We start from the raw sequence: 21,962 nt of genomic DNA, 5'->3' as shown, positions 1-21,962 counted from the left end.
GTCTGCAACACCACAGTCAGCTAAATTAAAACAGGTCAAGTATAATGCGTTCACAATTGCACAAGCCAGAAACAAGCACACTGCTCCATTCTAGGCAATCTGGGAATGGTGGAGTCATTGTGCTTCTAGGAAGAAATGAGTCTTCCAGTCAAGTGATTGGCTTTATAATAATTTCAAGAGATCATTAGACTAACTGCTTGCACACATGGAATCTGTGTGTGGCAACTAGCACATGGCAAATGAAACAGGAAGTTAAAAGAAATATGCAAATTCTGAATGAGACTCACCACCCTGATAGTACCATCTTTAGAGAAGATGACACTTTTCAGGCTTGCAAAGAGTCTCAAAATAGTCTCCTCAAACTCACTTGTGAGGAATATGATGAGGTGAACCACAAAAAATAAGTAAAATAAATTCCAATCCAATTAGACAAATTCTATCTTTGAATGAACAAGTAATATTTTGCAGTCCTTCCTGTCATACACAACAGATTAAAACTTTAAAAGTCCACAAAAAAATAAGTTGTGTCATGCTTCCCAAAAAAATCACTGTTCCATGCATGTCCTGAGTTACTCAGATCAAAGTAAAGGAGTAGATGGCAATGATGCTTTTTTGTAGAAGAACAGGCACTGAAACACATGAGAATGTTAGCTTTCCTTTCTCCTCATTTCCAGCTGATGTATGAACATGAGAAAAGGCAGAAGGACAAGATATTTGTTGTTCCTTCTTTTATATGCGGTGAGTACGAGTACACATTAGGAAAGAAGAATGAATATACCTACAAAAAAATGGTAAGAACACACAGATTATATGCTGGTGAAAAGAAGGATAAGAGAAAAACACCCAGCTTTCAGGGCTTTTTTTCTTTTTTTTTTTTTTTTATTATTATTATTTTTCTTTACCATAGGATACATGGCATTAAAAATAATATAGTTAAAAGAAGCAAATAAAAGCTAAGGTTTGTGAGAGGAGTGAGGATAAATTAGAGGGAAGGAAAAGAAAGTAAAGAAAAACAAACAAACAAACAAAAAAGCAAACTAAAAGGACAAAACCTGCTTTTAAGAGAGGTATTGTGGCTAAAATGTTATAATAAGTAAAAAGGAGTATCTCCATTAAATCAAATAATAGAGGTGTATGAGGTGTATACTTTTATTGCTGAAGTGTTCAAGTTTTCATCTCTGTGGACAATTCTGTTATCTAGATTTCTGGCATGACTATATTTGCACCTAGTTTGATGAAAAGAAAAAAAAAATCTTTGCCAGAAAAAAAATAAAACAATAAAAGAGCCTCTTAAGCCAATACAAAACAAACAAATAAACAACCTGAGACTGTGAATTATCTGCTATTAATTAAAAAAAAAAAAAAAGTGAGAGAAAAAAATACCAGTGAATATGCATGAGAAAGTCATCCCTTGTATCCTAAAAAGGTGTGCTATTTTAAATAGCATATGTTTTTAATTTGATATTATAAAAGTATGTATCAAACATCAGACATTCTACTGCTGTCTGTGCGTATTTATTTTAAAATATTTCTGCACTCTGAGTAGATGGTTCATCTTTTGCTTTCTCTCCTCCAGCAGGAATGTCACCTTTTATTTCCTAATGGACAATAACTCACGAGCAGTCACAAGTAACATGCAGACATAGAGATGATTTACTTAATTAAGGCTTCAGAAATTTCAGATCCTTCTGAGAAGCTGTTTGGTTGCCACTTTGAAGAATCATATAATATCTGAGTTGGAAGCGACACATAAGGATCATTGAGTCCAACTCTTGGCTCCACAGGTCTACCCAAAAATTCAGACCATGTGACTAAGTGCACAGTCCAAATGTTTTTTGAACAGGCTTGATGCTATGACTACATCCCTGGGGAGCCTGTTCCAGTGGATGACCACTGTCTTGGTGAAGAACCTTTTCTTTATATCCAGCCTGAACCTCCCCTGTCGCTGCTTGACACCATTCCCTCAGGTCCTATTTCTGGTCACTAAAGAGAATAGATCAGCAACTGCCCCTCCACTCCCCCTCACAAGGAAGCTGTAGACTGCGATGAGGTCTCCCCTCAGCCTTCTCTTTTCCAGGCTGAACAGTCCAAGCGACCTCAGCCACTCCTCATACACCTTCTCCACTAGGCCCTTCACCATCTTTGTAGCCCTTCTCTGGACACTCTCCGATAGCTCCATGTCCCCCCCCCTACTGCGGTGCCCAGAACCACACACAGTACCCAATGTGAGGCTGCACAAGCACAGAGCAGAGCAGGACAATCACCTCCTTCAACCAACCAGCAATGCCATACCCGATGCAACCCAGGCCAGGCCAGCCCTTGGGGCTGCTGGTGCACATTGCCGGACCACATCCAGCCTGCTACTAACCAAAACCCCCAGATCTCTCTCTGCAGGGCTGCTCTCCAGCATCTCACACCCATTCTGTACGCACAGCCAGGGTTGCCCCTTCCAAGGTGTAAGACCCAGCACCTGCTCTTGCCAAACTGCATGCAGCTGGCAGCTGCCCAGGCCCTCCAATCCACCCAGATCTCTCTGCAAGGCCCTTCCACTCTCAACAGTCAAGAACTCCTCCCAGCCTAGTATCATCAGCAAATCTATTCAAAACACCTTGTAATCCTACATTGTTTATGAAAACATTGAAAAGAACTGGCTCCAAAATGGAGCCCTGGGGGACCCCAATGGTGACTGGCTACACCTTGCGCCCTACCCATCAGCCAATTGCTCACCCATCATATGATGTCCCTATCCAGCTATATGCTGGACATTCTGTCCAGTAGGATCCTATGAGAAACTGTATCGAAAGCTTTCCTGAAATCCAAAAAGATTATATCAGCTGGCTTCCCTTGAATCACTAGATGGATGATCTTATAAACGGAAATCAGATTTGCTAAACAAACCTACCCCTCGTGAACCCACACGTTGGCTGTGACATATGACTGCATTGTCCCTTAGGTGTGCTTCAGTAACTCCCACGATAATTTTCTCCATAATTTAACCAGGCACTCACATGAGACTGACAGGCCTGTAGTTACCAGGGTCTTCTTTTGCCCATCTTGAAAACTGGCACACCATTTGCCAGCTTCTAATCAACTGGGACCAATCCAGGCTCCCAAGACTGTTGAAAAAGAATTGAGAGAGGGAATAGGGAATACAGGGTTATGATATACTTTTACTGGGCACTCCTGCATGCAGGACACATTCAATCTGAATAATTTGTCAATGGGTACATGCAGTGGCCAGTGAGAAATCTCAAAGAAATATGCAAGTTTGTGGAGGAACTGTTGGACAAGCTTCTCTGTGTCTGCCAGACACTTCCCAAAAACAAGTTCATGCTGCGGCTGCATCACCCATTGGTGTGGGCAGTACTTTTGGTGCCACTGAGAATGACGCCATCTACCACCTGCTTGTGCCCCTGAACCCACCCTCTGAGCACGCCTTCCCCTTGGAGCTGGGCACCAAAGGGCAGACACCAGCGAGGAACTCCTGCTTCTGCGTGGAGCTGCAGTGCATGTGCACATGGGAGCGTCTGGCGGAGGACATGCTGTGCTTCCTCCGCCATCCTGAGGATGAGCTGTGACATCAGAACTCAAGCCTCCTAGACACCCTCTGCAGCAGCTCCTACTTGGATGTACAGAAAACGGCAAAGTGGTTCCAGGAGCTGATGATAGAAGCCTGGGTGCCTATGCCTCAGTCATCCAAACTCCAGCTAATAGTGCTGCCCTTCACCTGCTTCTGCAGGCTCAGGCTGACCAATGTCCTCAAGAAAACCCTCTCCATCAAGTTGATGCTTGGGGTGCAGCAAGACAACTTGGACACTTTCTTGAGCTTCGAGTATGCAGAGGCCACTGTTAGCTGCAGCGTGAGGTTGCCACAGAGCTGCACTGTACAGTTCCTTAGGACACACCTAGGCATGCTTGGGGGAACCTTCCACCTCAGACACCTGCAGTTCTGTGTCTATATCCTGTTAGGTGCCAACTTTGCCACCCATGCCTTGAAGATAGCTGTCAATCACCTCCTGACCACCATCCCCTTGGCAAGCATGCACAGAAGGGATTTCCAGCCCCACAGCCATCAATGATTACAGTGGCTAAAAAAAAAGGTGACTAACAGACACCCTGCTTGCCACATGCCCCAGAGCTGAGCATGCTGGACATGGAGAAAATGCTGTTCAGTCAGCAGTGGGAATTGCTCTTCCATGTTCTCTTCACAGCAAAACCACCCTTGGGGGACGCACACCCCATGCAGCTGAAGAGGCCACTGCAGGGAGACTCCTCTTTCCAGCTGGATAGTGACAACCTGGTCTCCCAGGGATCGCCCATTCACTCCGGGAGCTTTGACCTCTGCAAAAATGCCAATATATTGCTTACTTGAACAAATGCTTTGTCTTTGAGTGTCTGTACCACACTTGGTCAGGAAATGCAGGCATGATGTGCTTACAGCTTGGCTGCCACGTTTTGCTGAGGAGCTGATTCCTTGGGCTCCAGCTGCACTCATTCTGGAGCTAGAGATCTGCTGCTTGTCCTTGCTCCTCCAGTTGGGCAACAAGAATAGCTCAGCACACTCCACAATGCCACGTGTTGCTGGTGTGCTGTATGGAATCTGAAGGGGGGACTTGGGCAACGTAAGGAAAACCATGCCCTGGGAGCCCAATGGCATTGCCCAGGATGACCGTGGGGAGGCAGATGTCACGCTCTCCATGTGGGGAGACCCCTGCACAGGGAATGCCTGGGCTCTGTCTACACTGGCTGCAGCACCAGCACGAGCCTCAGGCACAAGCCAACACAGAGCAGCAGCTGGAGGTGCGGCTAACGCATGTGAGAAACAAAGTTGTGTTGTTGCAGTAGAAGGTGATTTTGCAGTGGAAAACTCCACTAACCCTGCATATTCAAAAGTGATTGTGCTGCTATGACAGTGGCACAGCAGTGGGGAGTATGTTAAGCATATAAGGGGAAGGTGCCACTGTCCCAAAGTAAAGAGTAGAGCTAAGAAAAACAGGATGAGCAGTGCAAAATCAGTAAAAACAAACCTCTAGTCACAAGACAAGAAGGAAATAAAAAGGAAGAGGAGAGATTAAGGATGTCAGTAATGTGAGGGTTAAGCAATGCATTTAAAATTGACGAGTGCTCAAACACTACTGAATTATAAGAAAAAGATGCTGGACAGCATTGACATGACACAAACACAAGCACTGTCAAACATGACAATAAATCACTCATCACAGGAAAAGAGCAAGAAATGTTTAATGCAAGCAGATGCTTTTGTGATTGATATGCAGCCCTGGTCTTCACCAAGAAATACTGTGAATAGGAAACAATGTGAAGTTTGCTGTCACCAAGGAAGAGAATGCATGTCCTGCAACTGTGAATGAAGCAATTAGACTATCTATTGCACACACATTTATGGATACCAGCTCTCTACAAATACTGGTAGGATTAATGCTGTCTTTAGAATGACAGATCTACTTCCTTTTTTTTGCACAGCATGTGCATGCAGAATTTCTTTTAAAATGTGAACATTGTTTTTTGTTTGTTAATATCTTCATTTTTAAAATTGCACATTAAAAAAATAAATAAAATGACATCTCCATAAGGGAGCAACAGAAAATTACTTTAAATCTTTAAGTGATTCAATACTACCCTCTTTGATGCACTTACAGCTTCCTTACCTAGAAATGCTTCAGCTATTTCTCTCCTCCTAAAGTGTCACTTTAGTAGCCAGTATAGTAGCTTATGAAATTCTTCAGACCAGGATGAAAGGCTGCAATTTTTGGATACAAGGTATACAGAAATGTAGCTGTTCATCTACAGTTCTACAAAAACAAACAAGCAAACAAACAAAACTCAGGTATCAAGATCCAGGGTTACAGGTAATTCCAAGTACTTTAAATCTTTGCAACTTTGGCCTTGTATGGTTAGGATATCTGGTCCATTAAAATCTTCCATAGAGAGGTTGTGGAACTTCCATTCTTGGATGATTTCCCAAATTCAATGGGATAATGTCATGAACAACAAGCTTAAACTCGGAAGGTATCCCCATTTTGTGTTGGCTAGATGGGACCTATATGTCTCTTCCAAATTAAATCATTTTATGATCTTAAATGAGTTTTGAAAACAGAACTGACTACTGAATCACATAAGGGTTTTTGTTTTTTCCACAAGTTTGTACAGTTTATGGATATGAAGGTTCCTGCATCTTAATCTGGTCAGATAGGCATTGCTGAAATAATGAAAAGAGTTTACTTCTAAATCTTTTTTTTTTTTTTTTTTTTTTTTTTGATGATGATCCTGGATTATCTCCAGACTCTAATCAACAGAAAATGAATGAGTCATAAGACTGGATGCTCTGCATCATCATTAAATTCAGCTTCAAATTCATCTCAACTCAGTGGTAATTCATAGATTCTTACCATCAGAAGTCTGTTTAGCAGTCTGAATAGAAATGGATTAGCCACGCAGTTGCCACACATCCATGCTACATAAATACACTTTCCTTGGTAGATTCAACACTCACTCCTATATCTCAACAAATATAGAATACTTTATTTAGAGATTGCCATTTCAGCCTTTTGTTGCACAAGGAAACCAGCCAAAAGTTTAAACCTTTGCTGCATTTTGTTGTGTGTTTTCAGCAAATAAACAGAACATTCCAGCCTCTGGGGATATTGATCTATTCACAGGCACTAAATTCATTTTAAAAAAAGACAGTATAAGAGCTTTTCCACACTGAATATCTATGCAAAGCTGTGAAAATCAAAGAAAATTAAATTTGAAGAGTAAAGTGTCTCTTGATACTTACAAGCTGAACAACCAACAGAGATAGCCCCATTTATTTGCCAAGAGGAAAATAGATTCTACAGTGGTGGAAAAAATGCTATAGCAAAGGTGGGAAAGGGAGGAAAATTAATAATTCTTATTGATACTTATAGCTGAAAAAGTGTAGGGGGGTTGTGTGTTTTTTAGAAGTCTTAAACATAAGACTACAACAGTAAATCATCACATTGTTTGGCCTTTTCAGTTAATTAAAAAAAAAGTGGGGGGGAGGAGGGAGGGAGGGAGAGGGAGAAAAAAGATTCCACTTAGTGATGTATTCCACTTGACTGAATAATTTAATTTAACCTTGACTTAGGACTAAAATCTGACCCCTTCTTAAAATCAGATATTTGTAAACCTGAATTTGGTAACTACCCTTATGAATCTAGCAGAAATTTCAATGAAATCCAAAAATGCTGGATTATGGAAAAGGCACATAACTATACTTGAAAGAATGAACGACAGGTGTGGTATACAAACTACTAGTTCTGAGTAATTATTTGCAATGTTTAATTTCATTATTTTTATACGGTATTAGTTCAAGTACAACGTCATGAAGAAATTTGAATTGTTTAAATTTGTTGACTATACTTAAATTTGAAAAGTATTCTGTGGATTTGGTCTGATTATAATATAGAATAGGAGTCAATAGGGTGGTACAGGTTTAAGTGGAGGTTTATTTGTCCTCCTCTCACTAGCAAAGATGTTCAAAACATCTGGTGGAAAACTGCAAATGTGATATGGCATTTACAGATCTGCCTGAACCTGCATTGTTGGCAGTCTAGAAATCAGCATAATTTAGCATACAATCTAAGCATTTTTGCTACAGAAACAATAGAAAAAATAAAATCCCAGATCAATTTCACTGTGATTTTAGGGTAGGAAACTACAGCATTTTATTACTGCAGAAGCTGAAAAGGTAAAATTCTATGACATACTTAAAATTTAAATTATGGTTTGAGTTCATCCTGTATCAAACACAAAGCAACTTTACAAAAGTATTCTAAGGTACATCTCCTATCAGAATAAGAATTGGATACATTTATCAAAGCAAACATTTTGTACAGAGGTCACACTTTGAAAGTTCATTCTACCTTTGGAGATGTCATCAGTTCCAGTGGTATCCTCCTTTTAACTATATGGATTCTCTCGCAAACCAAGAGAAGGAACAAAAAGAGAATTAACCTTTTAAGCGCAGCCACTGTATGTCAAATCAGTCACCTTTCAGTGAATTACAATGAGTGTACCAGCAATTGAATCAAAGTTATCACCTCATAAATCATACCAGGATCAAGTCAATGTCAGATACACTGCATGGCTGAGTAGTTATTTCCCCCGGTAAATTAAAATCCTGATATCCTACAGCTGCTAACATTTACAAAAGCAATTATATTTAGAACTGAACTGGAATAACTTGCTGGGAAAACTCCTGATATAGTAGTTTTTTAGGAAGTCATTATAATCTCCCTTAGAGGGAAAACACTAAGAGCACTGGATTTTTCACCTATCCAGATCTAATACTACTTCTAACAAGGCCACCATGCTCTATAGAGCAAATTGCTAAGTAACAAATACTTCACTCTTATCTGGCAAGTCTTTTGGCTTCATAAGGTGTACTGTAAAATAAATAGATTAGTGGAAATGCATTTGCTGAGTCTTAAAAAAAGATTTGAGTTTACAAATACTAATTTAGCACAATAAAATAATGATGTCTAATCACACATATGTAACACACACAATGAGATTGCCACAATGGTCTTTATAACTCTTCAAATTTTGAATAGTGTATTTTCCAGACTGAATATTAAAAATGTGCAATTTGATTTGATAATCTAATAATTCATATTTTTATACATTTAAAGTTCAAGTAGTATGGTTTTTCATTATATATAACTCTACAGCATATATCATCTTGTACATTCAAGAGAAATGGATTAAAATAATTTGAAAAGGTCCAGATAATTCTATATTACCCTTATTGAGAGAGTGTTGCAAATTTGTGTAATGAAATTTTATACTTACTACATTTGTACTTGATTGTGATTTACTGCAAAAAAGTTATCTAGGTGACTCTAATCTATTTTTTCAATTGTTTCAAAACTAAATATTTTTTTCCAAATCAGAATGAAAACTAGTGTTAAAAAATGCAGTATAGTTTGGGAAATAAAAATCCTTCATCCTATACAACTATTCAAGAGACATCAGTTTGAGGTAATATTCTTAATACCTTCATCATAAGTACTTTTTGTACAAAAAAAGCATACTCTCATTTATATTTTATTTACCACAAAGCTTTTTTTTCTATAATACTTAGCTCAAATATCTAAAGGTGACGCCCTTAGAAACTAGGTCTACTACATTATTCCATTCTCCAAAATGTCAGAAACAACTGAGTATGAATCAATTACTTTCTGCAGCACAGTTAAAATATTGTACTTTCAAAGAAAAGAAAGTGAACATTCCAAAATTAAAATCCAAATGACAAATAACTGAGATTATCTTAAATCTGCAAGAATTATTATTTTTAAAAATTTTATTTATTTATTTATTTATTTATTTCAAGACAGAGAAATTTCAACTGTAGAGCTGAATGGACAAATACTGATGCATGTGTTTTGACCATCCAAACACATGAAGGAAGTGATGAATTTCAAGTAGGGTAAGCCATTATTTTAACTGCTGGTTACAATAAACTGAATTATGAAGTTGCTGGGAACTCTTTTGTCAGATTTCTCTCCCCTAATATGAATGTGTTGTCTGTTGCAGTGAGAAAAGAACAATAGTTTATGTAGATAACATCCACACGTCTTCTGATTATTAATGTGGACGGTTTTGAAGGTGAAAGCAGATAGCAAATGGTAGCAAGAACTTAAGAAAGGGGGCATTAAGAAAATTTCACAAACCATAGTGATGTAATCCCATTTCTTTCCAGGCCACTAGCCCTATAAATTGGGAATAGTTTCCTAAGTCATAAATTTTACATCCTGTGGTGAACTAACAGCTTACATTTCCATTTAAATCCTGCACAGCAGAAATGGTATTCATGCTTATAGGGCAAAAAAACACTGATCCAGCATAAGTGATTTCCAGGATGTAAGAAGCTAGTAGGAAAGCAGACCAACCCAAGCTCTAAGCATAGAATTTTAAGCTTAAATTTTAACCACCTTTCAAAACCTTGCTATAGGTGGAATGAGTGGAATGGGTTTTGGCAATAACACGAAGATCTTCAAATTAACCTTTAAGTGAAAAGAGTTAAAAGAAGGCATTCAATAGAGTACACGGCTGGTCTAGTTTTACTTTATTTATTTAATTATGCGTACGTGCAAGGGAAATCTTCCAGAAGTGAATCTCTAAGGTAGCCAAGTCAGTAAAGGAAACCTCAGGTAGATAAGTGACAATACAGAGACATTGTAAGCATTGAAACCAACATCAGAGCATACCAGAATGACAGCTTTAGGTATATTAATAATCTTCAGGTTTTGGTGAACTTTTTTTTTTCTTCTGAATCTCTCTGAAGATTATATATGTCATTAAATCTTTTCAAACCAAAACAGCATCAGATCAAAGGTATCTAACATGTAAAGCATGAGAAATTCGAGCACATAATTCTATTAAGTGTTTCATAATGTCTAAAATCAGAAGATCAATCTTGCTCTCAGAAAATGCTGATTCCTCAACATCTGAGTGCTTCTTTTAATTAGGAGGTGAAACATTCTTCTATTTTTATAAAGTTGGTATAAAGAAAATACTAAGTCTGATGTCTCTCAAAAAATAGTAGGTGGCAGCCTAAAAGAGTTAGGGATTTTCAGAGGGCATATTTACTGAAGCCAACCTCATATCCAAGAAAAACATAATATATGTTTTGTAACGCACAATTTATTTGATAAATTTTCCTGTTTTCTTGCAAATTGGCCGCTAATAAATGGCAATGTACTCAGACATTCATTATTCAAAATTATTGGTGAACAGTCAGCTAATAATTTCTCATTGGCACATTGTTTAGAACACTTCATTTGTATTGTGTCGTTCATGTATATAACAGACATTATATTATCTGTTTCCCAACAGAACAACTTGCATAAATAACCATTACCTGTGTGAACTTAAGTTATACATCTCAGTGTTACACTCAACATAGGAATGCTATCTGTGTAGAACAAAATTTATTTTGAGTGAATATTCAAGTTAATTGTTAAGCTTCTCTTGAATATTTCATATACAACCAGATGACTTAACTGAAAATTAATATTCATCAAATATTGATCAGCAGTTTTACAGTATGCATCACATTTTATAGACAAAGCTGGAAATGAAAAGACCATTCTTTTCAAGTTGGGAATCATTAGATGAGAAAGCACAGCCTGCATCTCAAACAATAAATATGTACACAGACATATATTTTCCTCCACAGAGGTAAGCAAACATTAACATAAATTATTCCAGAGGTATACTCATAAATTCAAAAATTAAAGTTTAATGAACTTAGGAAAATTATACCTATATTTCTTTCAAGTATATAAGGAAAAAATGAAAACATTCTCATTTATTAAGAAAGGACCAGAGTGTTACAAAGAATCTTTATTTATCACTGATGTATCTTTGTTTTTTATTGAATCAGTTTAGAAAGAAAATGTTTTACTTTTTAAGACATAATCCAAAACAATTTTTTGAAGACTAATTTCTTAGTACAGACTTTTGCATCATATTTTTCAAAAAAATCTATCCTACTGGCCAAAACTCATCAATTTAAAGTGTTTTTGTTTGCAAGTTTTGTGGTTGTTGCTGCTGTTTTTATTAAAGCACTGCATTTGTTATCACTTTGTTTCTCATAACTGTATGCTGAAACAAATACAACAGATGAATAACTGGCCGTTGAAATGTTTAATGTATTTACTTTTCAATTGCAGCCCTCAAAAATTAATTATACTTTGAAATTATTAGGTTTTGATAAAAACTAACTCCAAAATTTTAATGTTTCAAACATTTAAATCCATTAACATTTCAATATGCAAACACAAGTTGGACTATTATAACTTCCACAAGGATGAAACATTCAAATTTTCATTCATCAGTGTCATTCATACTAGGAATATCCACATCTGAAAAACAGATACCAGGTTACTAACATGGGAGAGAATGTGAATATGTACTGCAAACCTAAGGTTAAAGAGATTAAATAATACTATTTAAGTGATGTACTAAGGAATTCTGAACAAACCTAACAAGGAAGTAGATAAATTCCAAAGCGTTGAAGTAGGCTATTGATCAGTCCAAATGCCTGGTTTGTTTGTCAGTTTTTACATTCATCTATTTTTCATGTTCATATATCATAAACATAGAAGGATCAGTGCCTTTGTGTCTCTGATCATAAACAATTCAAACTAACCTTGTTAGGGCCCTGTATACTTCTGGATAATTTAGAAGAGTGTTTCTGTGCATAATTCAGTATCCCTGAGCATCTCATAATGAAAAATTAATTACAACTGCTATTGAATGACAGTATTTCAACTTTTTTTTTTTTTTTTTTTTTTTTTTACACTGAAACAAGTACTCTATCTTTTTGTACACAAGAATTGCATTTTTTTTTTCTTACAAATATTACTGGATTCTAGGGAAATATCCAATAAAACCCATTTATAACTACCTTAGTTCTGACAAGCTTAACCACTGAAGACATAAGTTTCTAAGCAGGTTGTCTGCCTTCAGTCAAACAATTTGAAAAATTTCAGGTTTTACTGTTACTCAGAGTGAGGCTAACAACCAAAGCAGAGGGGACAGAAGAGGGAAAGATATTGCATGAAAAGCTGCTGGAAATAAGCTGAAACACAAGTGTAAATGGTAGAACATGGGGTAGCAAGGGATGTGAAGGTAGAGATCTTAGATAAAGTAAGAGATAGGGTCCAGCAGCCAGGAAAGAGCTGCTTACTGGAATAACAGTAAGTTGGCATGTAATTGGCATGTAGAGACAGGAAGAAGACAGACTGATGCAGAAGTAGGGTCCATAAGCATTACAGAACCCACACCTTGTATAAAAAAAAGCTTCAGAGGCCTGCTGCTCATTCCTCTGCATTTGTCAGCATGTATCTATGACATTAACTAGAAACAAACAAACAAAAAAAATTCATCACACTTCAGTGCCAGTTTGTCCATGGAGGATCTACCATTTCCATCAGTTGGCAGTGGTACAAACAACAAATATGCATATTAGCCTTTACACTGCACATGATCACTTTTATTTTGAGTATTATTGAGTATCACAGCTATAAAATTGCTCCTTCCTCATCCAAAAAAACTATTAAATTAATTGTCTTCTTTTCAACTCTTCTGTTTACAAAAGTGAAAATTAAAATAAGTTTCAAAGTAAAAATTAACAGAAGTGATAGTTGCAGAGGATCATCTCATTAATAATATCTGTGCCTACACAACATACCTGCTACCTAATTTGCATTGATAGAATTACAGAATGGATTGGGTTGGAAGGGAACTCAAAGATCAACTAGTTCCAACCCCTTTGCCATGGGCAGGGATGTCACCCACTAGATCAGGCTGCTCAGGGTCTCATGAAACCTGGTCTTGAACACCTCCTAAACACCTATTCTTCTTGTCTACTTAAGAGTTGGAACAGAAATTGTCTTTTTTTTTTGTCTTTTTTTTTTTCCTTTGCAGAATGAGGGTTTGCTCTTGGTTAAAGTAATAACAAATAGATGACTCGCTATACCTACACACACACATATTTTCTGTGCATAGCTGTGGCAAAATTATATCCAGATTCTGCATTAATGTTTTTGCAGTAGTAAATAAACACCTCTATGACTGGCAACTTCATATGCAGAAGACTGCTGACAAAAACTTGTATGAAATGAGACTGTATGCCTTTTCCTTCATCAACACACATTAAATCACCAGCACTAGATGAACCCTTAAATCTTTGATGCTTTTTACCTCAAAGAACCTCAGGATAAACAAAGTCTAAGCTTACTGTCATTTGCTTCATTCATGACATGTTTTTCTAAAACTGGGTAAATGGCCCCACATTCAGCTATTTCCCTATAGTACATGTTCCTATTGGATCCTGTCCTGACTCCTGACTAACCAGGGCAACCAGATTCAAACAAAGACTGGGTTGGCACTGTCTTCATGTCTGATCTGCATGAGGCAATAGGGTGAAGAACATTGAAGAATATTGTAGAGTCTAGGAATGTCAATGACCTGCAACTCCACAAATATATAAAAGTGCATATTGTGCTTTCATATTGGCTTTAATGTTCTAATATCCTGATAATACATTTCTTCATGGGGTATCTAACCTAGCCACAAATTAAGCAGATGCTTCAGGCAAAGCTAGTTCATGTGCATTGCCATGTAACTGTGAAAGCCAATTTAGATGCTTTGTGATCTGTATATGCTCTGACTTTCAGCTGCTTAATACAATCTTCCAACACTCATCACTTCACCACAAGCAGCCAAACCACAAAGACAATTTGTATCTTTCCAGACAAGTGCTTCACCTTAGCTACCAAATTAGTCACAATTAGATCTCAGCAGAGATAATCAGGCTTCTGTTTTTCCAGATACGAATATGTAGTGTGCCATTTCAAGTCCAAACCTTCATAACACTGCTTGGCCTCAGCCTACACAGCATTGTTTTTGTCTGTCACTCTTGAAAACTCCAGGCATTCAGCCCCACAATAAGCCCAGCTGGCCAGTATTTGGTTGCAGTTATGCAAGCAAGAAAATGCCTTAAACTTGAATGCAGGCTTTTGTTTTGGCAATTATTCACTGAGCAAGCTGATACAATTTTAATAAATATTGAAGTGATTAAAGTGTAAGAAAACTGGTATTTGCAATGACAAGATCAAATGGCTTAATATGGGTTGCAATAATAAATTATCAAAATTAGCAAATAACCTTATCAAAGAGCAGTTTCTCAACTATAAGAATACTGGCATTTTTCCTGACTGACCTCAAATTAATGTTTAAATGAATGCATTTGCATAATACATTACACAGCGCATACACAGAGTTACTAACAGCTTGTTGAAACCATCCTGTTTTCTCACATAGGCAGAACAGCAGCTGTTTGCATACAAAGCTCCCCACACAGTACTCCCTTACCACATCTGGATGCAACTAATTTGTCTTATTCTAAAAGACAGAGATAGGGGTGACTTGTTGATTAATTCAGTTCATTTCTAAGTATATTTGTTTCATTAATTGCATACAAATAATGACATTTGTGTATTTGACCTATTAAGTGATAAAGGTATTCTAACATGTATCTCATTTTTTGTTGATTATTATTGCAGTGTAATAGGCAATGTTCTGCAACATGAAGTACAGAAACATTCCTCATTGATAAGAAATGTGCAATTTATTGTTTTCACAAGTCTCTGTATTACCACTGTGTTTTCTTCATTTTCACAGAATCACAGAATCACAGAATTTCTAGGTTGGAAGAGACCTCAAGATCATTGAGTCCAACCTCTGACCTAACACTAACAGTCCCCACTAAACCATATCCCTAAGCTCTACATCTAAACGTCTTTTAAAGACTTCCAGGGATGGTGACTCCACCACATCCCTGGGCAGCCTGTTCCAGTGTCTAACAACCCTTTCGGTAAAGAAGTTCTTCCTAACATCCAACCTAAAACTCCCCTGGCGCAACTTAAGCCCATTCCCCCTCGTCCTGTCACCAGGCACGTGGGAGAACAGACCAAAATTTTCCTTGAATACTGCTGACAATTTCCTTTGCTCTTGAAATTTGTCCTTCATGCATGCGTTTGACATGCTGTTCTCTACCAATGCTGGGTGCTGGGCTCCTGAGGGCAGCAGGGCCATGCTGGTGTTGGGCAGTAGCTGCAAGGGCAGCATCCACACCTCCTCAGTTGCTCAGTCCCTATAGACCTGTCACTTCAGAGCTGGGCTAATAATTAAAGAAAGAGGGAAAATTCAAAGAAGAATTTTCCCTTTCCCTCCCCAAAAATGGCAGCAACAAACTCCATGCCTGAGCAATATGTATCTATGTCCAGAAGGAAACTTTGCATGCCCCACACTGCTCATCTCCCTTTAGTCAGGCAAGTAGCACCACACCTTCCCAAGCAGTACTTCCTCAGCCCAGGGAAAGCTCTTACATTCCTCCTTCAGACAATGTCCCTATGTGTGCTTCAGACTCTGCATGTCCAGAGGCATCTTCAGCTCCTGGAAGATGCCATGGAGCGCCATCACTTCCCCTCAGACAGCTGAGCCCCTCTCAGCACTGCAGAAGCCTACCTCTTCTGGGCTGGCTAAGCCCTTGTCTAGTGGGGGCATCTCTGCTGGCTCTGGAGACCACTGTTCCAGCTCTGGGACCTCCATGCCATGCAGAGTACTAGGAGGCTCTTTTCTGATAGCTGATTCCTCAGGTGCTTGCCCTGTTAGGCCAGGCATGACCTGCCTTTCTCAGTGGGTGCCAGGGCAAGTCAATGGCAGTGGTGATTGAGGAAATGCATGCCTTAAAGTGTGCATATCCATCCAGTAAGGGAGAATTTCACCTCATTCTGTGGGATTCACAGGATGAAGTTTATTAAAGCTCCAAAACAAACAAGTGTGTCTTAAGGCAGAATGTGCAGACTGACTAGCCAAGAGATGTTTAAAATGTCTTATGACATCTTCACAGCTCCTTTTGCCAAACAAAGAGGAATAAAAAATATAAAAGGAAAAGATGTGTGTGCAAACAAAACATTACAATTCATGCTGAAACTTCCATTAGGTCACAGAATCACAACACAGAGAAATGGCTTTAAACTAAAAGAGGGTAGATTTAGATTAGGTATTTGTAAGAAATTCTTTATTTCAGAGGTACACAACAGAGAAGGTTTGGATGTCCCGTCCCTGGAAGTGTCCAAGGCCATGTTGGATGGGGTTCTGAGCAACCTGGTGTGTCCCTGGATGTGTCCCTGCCCATGGCAGTGGGATTGGAACTAGATGGTCTTGAAGTCCCTTCTAACCCAAACCATTCTATGATTCTGTGATTCTATGATGGTATGAAATGCCCCAGATTACAACTGAAGTTTCTGCTCATGCAACTCTTAATGAATATAAAGTATGATATAGTTTAAATGTATGATCACATATAATTTTTTCCTACTGACCTATGATTTATTCACCACACAGGATGGATGGTACTTACTTCAAAAGCAGCTGTTCAATATTTTATTTTTCCTTCATTGTTTGCATGTAGTTATAACATTTTCAAGCCCTGCTCTGAAGACAGAATCTCTAATTTCCCTTTGGGCTCCTTTAGGGCAATCAGCATTAAATACCTAAAACTCTGAGTGAGTGCATTTATTTATTTTCATCAGACCCTTATACAATGAGTATTTGATTAACACAGTTTAGCAGACAAGCCAATTCCTCAGCCCCACAAGAATTTACCCAGTGTAGCCTAGTGCTATCCCTAGCCCTTGGGCCCCTGTCTTTTGGCTACTTTCTCCTTCTGATCCAGGGGTCTATGCAGGGGTCTTCCCTGATGACATGCAGCTGGTTATGAAAGATCTGAATATAGCAAATCTATAAATTTTCCCAGTTATTATCTTAACCTACTGAAATCCCTTTTTTTTCTGCACATTGAGGACACTATCAGAATCACTGGTCTCACTCGGGCTTGAGCTGTTGCTTTTCATTTCTTATGGGTATGATAAAGGCACTTCCTCATAGCTGGAGACTTAGGCAAAGTTGCTTTGCATCTGATGTGTTTTAATAGACATTTAATAAACAGAATTAATAAACTAACCTTTTAAAGCTTTTAAAGTATAAATAAAATAATAAAATAAAATAAAATAAAATAAAATAAAATAAAATAAAATAAAATAAAATAAAATAAAATAAAATAAAATAAAATAAAATAAAATAAAATAAAATAAAATAAAATCTTGAAAGGGACAGACATTTCCAGTCAGGCCTCACTTTGTACTTTGGCATACAGCAGAAAGTTCAGACCCCTTTTAATAGTTTTGAGAGTTTTCATATTCAAGACAGGAAAAGGTCTATATCAGAGATGTGAGGATATGATAAGAGTTTATTCCTTATTCATGAGAAAGTGACTGCTCACTGTTTCTTGCCATTAAGCCACAACTAGATCCTCTTTATTATTTAGTAAGAAGAGGTCAACTTTCAATAGTCTTCAGGGCATTAAAGATGTTCCCTCCCATTACTGCTTTGACTTTTGTCTCAGAAGCACAGAGAGCTGGGAGGCTCTGGTACAACCCAGTCAACATTTCCGTCTTTGGCTCTTTCTGTAAAAGTCTCACTGCACCACAGCACAGATCCAATACAAACAATGCCACGGGTCACCTCAACAGTCCACTATGTAACTAAGGGCTCGATCTGATAAGCTTGGAAATAACGTTATTTCAATATGAGGAGACATTTCTAAAACCCTTGTGTATTGGGATTACATGGCAAAGGTTTGGTAGCAGGGGACTGCAAGGGTGGCCTCTGTGAGCAGAGTCCAGCATCTGCCCCATGTCAGAGCAGAGCCAGCTCCAGCTGCTCCAAACAGGGACCCACCACTGGCCAGAGCTGAGCCAGGAAGCAATGCTGCGTGGGCCTCTGGGAGAGCAGAGTTAAGGTAGGGAAAAATACTGCTGTGCTACAGCAGCTGGGAGAGAGGGGTGAGAAGCAGCCCTGCAGCCCCCCAGGTGAGTGCTGCAGGAGGGCAGGAGGTGCTGCAGGCAGGCAGGCAGCAGCAGTTCCCCTGCGGGCTGTGCAGGGAGAGGCCCCTGGTGGAGCAGGCTGTCCCCCTGCAGCCCATGGGTCCCCCATGGAGCAGATCTCCATGCTGCAGCCCCCCCATGGGTGGAGGAGCCCCCGCTGGAGCAGGTGGATGTGGCCTGGAGGAGGCTGCGGCCCATGGAGAGCCCCCGCAGGAGCAGGCCCCGGGACGGAGCTGCAGCCCGTGGAGAGGAGCCCACGTGGAGCAGGGGCAGAGAGGGACCGAGAAGGAGTGGTGGAGATGAAGTGCTACAGACTGACCACAACCCCCAGTCCCCCTGTTCCCCTGCGCTGCACGGGGGGAGGAGCTGGAAGAGCTCAGATGGGGGGAAGGAAGGTGGTTTTGGTTTCTTTCCTTTGGTTCTCACTTGTCTAGCCTGGGAGTAGTAGTAGTTAGGCCGGAAATCTTCCTGTCTCCCTATGCTGAGTCTGCTTTGCCCATCACGATCCTTGTTGAGCGATCTCCCTGTCCTTGTCTCAACCCTTGAGCCCTTTGCATCGTATTTTCTCTCCCTTTCTCTTTGAGGAGGGGGAGGGAGAGAGTGGCCGTGATGGAGCTCGGCTGCCCACCCACCGAAAAGCACTGCAGCTGCAAAGTACTGGAAAAGTTTTCAGAAGCAACAAGGTGCTTAACAAGGAAATGTAGAGTTTCCTTTTTCAGGCTTCCTAAATAATTGGGCTTATTTCATATTCCCAACTCGGAGGAGGAGAATTGTTGATTTCACCTTCTTTTTTCTTCCTTGGAAATCAAAGGTGAACAGCTCGAAAAGTAAGGGGAACGTATCAGAAGCAAGCTTTTTTTTGCTTGTAATCCTTTCTTAAGGAAAAGATTTCTCACACACCTTCCACAGATGTAGGGGGGCAGAGAATAATTTTGGAACTACTCCAATTCAAGTCAGCTTGGGGAGAGTGGTACTTCTCTACTTGTTTCTGAGACATTCGCATTAGCAACAGAGAGTGTTGTGTTGCCGCTGCCAGGGGCCTACGGTGATGACTTCAGAAACAGAATTGAATGATGTCACTGCGACACCTTGGGAACAGCTGCCTCTGAGCAAGTTGAGCGAGGAGGGACAGAGAAGTGTGCTGGATGAAACCACGTGAGGACTTGTGGATCCCACGTGGAGGTGCATCGAGAGGGCCCACCCTTCTGTAAGTGTTTGGATGCTTCATTTTAGTCTTCTGTAGTTTGTGTCAAGTCCTTTCACAAGCATGAAGTTTGGTACTTTGGCTCAGTGATGTAGCTGCACAGAGTGACAGGCGCAACATGTGGCTGAGGGCCTCTGCACGTTCTCTCTTTCCCACACACGATCAAGAAAGAAGGGTAGACAAATAAGAGTGTGCTGTGGTCCTGCCATAGACCTCAAGTACTACAGCATAAACAAGAGACTTGAAAGTAGCCCATCACATGAAACTTCAGGACAGCAATGCGCTTCATCAGCTGGTCTGGCCTGTTGAGTGGAGTGTCTCAGGACGGAGTGTATGAAGATGCACTCCATCTGCTTTCAGATTAGCACTTGCAGTGAGCAAGCTGCCTGGCCTTAACATTTTTCATTTCATTTTTCACCCGACTTTTGCTGGTTCTTCTTGGTCTAGAAAAAAAAAAAAAAAAAAGAAAGTGAACTCAGATCAAAATAGAAGGATTTCCTTTTCATTAATTCCATGTTCTTAACTTGACAGATTTGGTTATTGACGTAGAAGGGACGTATCTGGCCTGACTGCAACACCCATGCTCGCAGTGTGGACAGTTCTCATAAAGGTGATTCAGGGTAGTTTCTGGAAACGAAGACATCAGATGGCAAAGGTAATCTCCAAAATTTTTTTTTTTTTTTTTTTTTTTTTTTGTGCTAATGCAGGAAAGGCAAGTAAGAGTAAAAGTAAGAGTCCAGATAGTGTAAGAAGCAGCAGCTGTGAAGGAAACTTCCTTCTGGCTGATATGGCTCCACATCTAGTTGTGGAGGTCATAGCGCAGGTGGAAGCATGTTCTCGTCCAAATACTTAGCTCTCTGTTTTCACAACAGGTCTAGCAGCAGAATGTCTTTGAAACAACTGTGCCTATGACCAAGTTCATGCATCGTGGTAGACGAGGTAAAAGCTCTGGACAAGCAAAGGGGAGGGATGGATGGGCATGCAATACGATCACTTCAATCTTATCTCTCTAAGAAACCTTACTGAGAAAACAAAACAGAACAGAACAGAACAAAACAGAACAGAACAAAACAGAACAGAACAAATGAAACAAACAGCTAGCTTGCTGGAGACATTGTCTGGGAAACAGTGAAAACACTTGCAGACAAAAACATATCAAAGGACTAACACTTTGAGCTTGATTCTAAACCAACATCCTCAACTCAAACTCTTGTTTATGTTCATTACAGACTGGTAGAATAACATGTCACATTTGATGACTTTGCAGCATAGATGTCAGGAATGCAGCTTGGGATCACCTGCTTCTACTTCGAGTTCAGTCTGAAGGGATGAGCAAGTCATTGTTCCTGGGCTGATGGAAATCTGTTCTAAAGTCTGTTTTCTAACACTCTTCTAGATGCTTCTCTGTCCATCGCTCTGACCTGCCAACTCTGGTGCAAGTGTGCAGTTGTGGCAAGAGGGATTTCCTAGTCCTGATTTGACCTGGTGGACACCAACTTTCCTAGTCAATTGCCGATGTTGCTGAGGAGGCAGCAGTATCAAAGCCCTTGTTGATGAAGATAGAACAAGTTTGGGGAGGCTTTGGCATTTCTGCACAATGCTGCTTCCTGATTGTGACCCAAGACGCAGATTCTGAACTAGGCAAAGTAAGCTAGAGTAAGCTAGACTGCATGTCCTGGTCATTTTCTTTTCTTTCTTTATTTTTCATTCGTCGCTTGTAAGAAAATCTAAATCTTTCAACCATTTGTTTGAAAACACAGTGTTATGGAAATGATTGTGGGTGTGCTCCTTAACCTTGTTTGGAACCTGTTTAACCTCGCGTCACTTAGAGGAGACCTGTGCTCAAATTTATGCTTGTCATGATCAAGTGGCATCCTTTTTCCTTTTGGTATTCTTGACTTTGGCGCTTGCAATTGAGGTTGAAAAGAGTTCTCAGGATGATTCTTCTTTTCCTTTGCAGTATCCCAAACTCCAGATTACATCTGATCTTCATCTCTGATCTGAAAAGCTTCGCAGGCCAAAAGAGAATTGAGATGAGGAGTGAAATACAGAATGCTGGTGAATCTTTCCAGTTGCCACCCGTAACTTTTGTGAGAGAAGCAGGTGCGTTGCTGTAGTGGTAGGAAGTCAATTAGATAACGATCGTGCCCTTGAAGGCGTGTAATGGTATAAAGATGAAGAATGCAAGGCCCTGCTTAAAGACAGTCTTTAGGCTGCTTCTGGATCAGCAGTTTGTTTGGTTCTTGCACAGCCTC

This window comes from Anas acuta, chromosome Z (genome assembly GCF_963932015.1).
Source record: "Anas acuta chromosome Z, bAnaAcu1.1, whole genome shotgun sequence".
Lineage (NCBI taxonomy): Eukaryota > Metazoa > Chordata > Aves > Anseriformes > Anatidae > Anas > Anas acuta.
Note: the sequence above shows the minus strand (reverse complement) of the source record.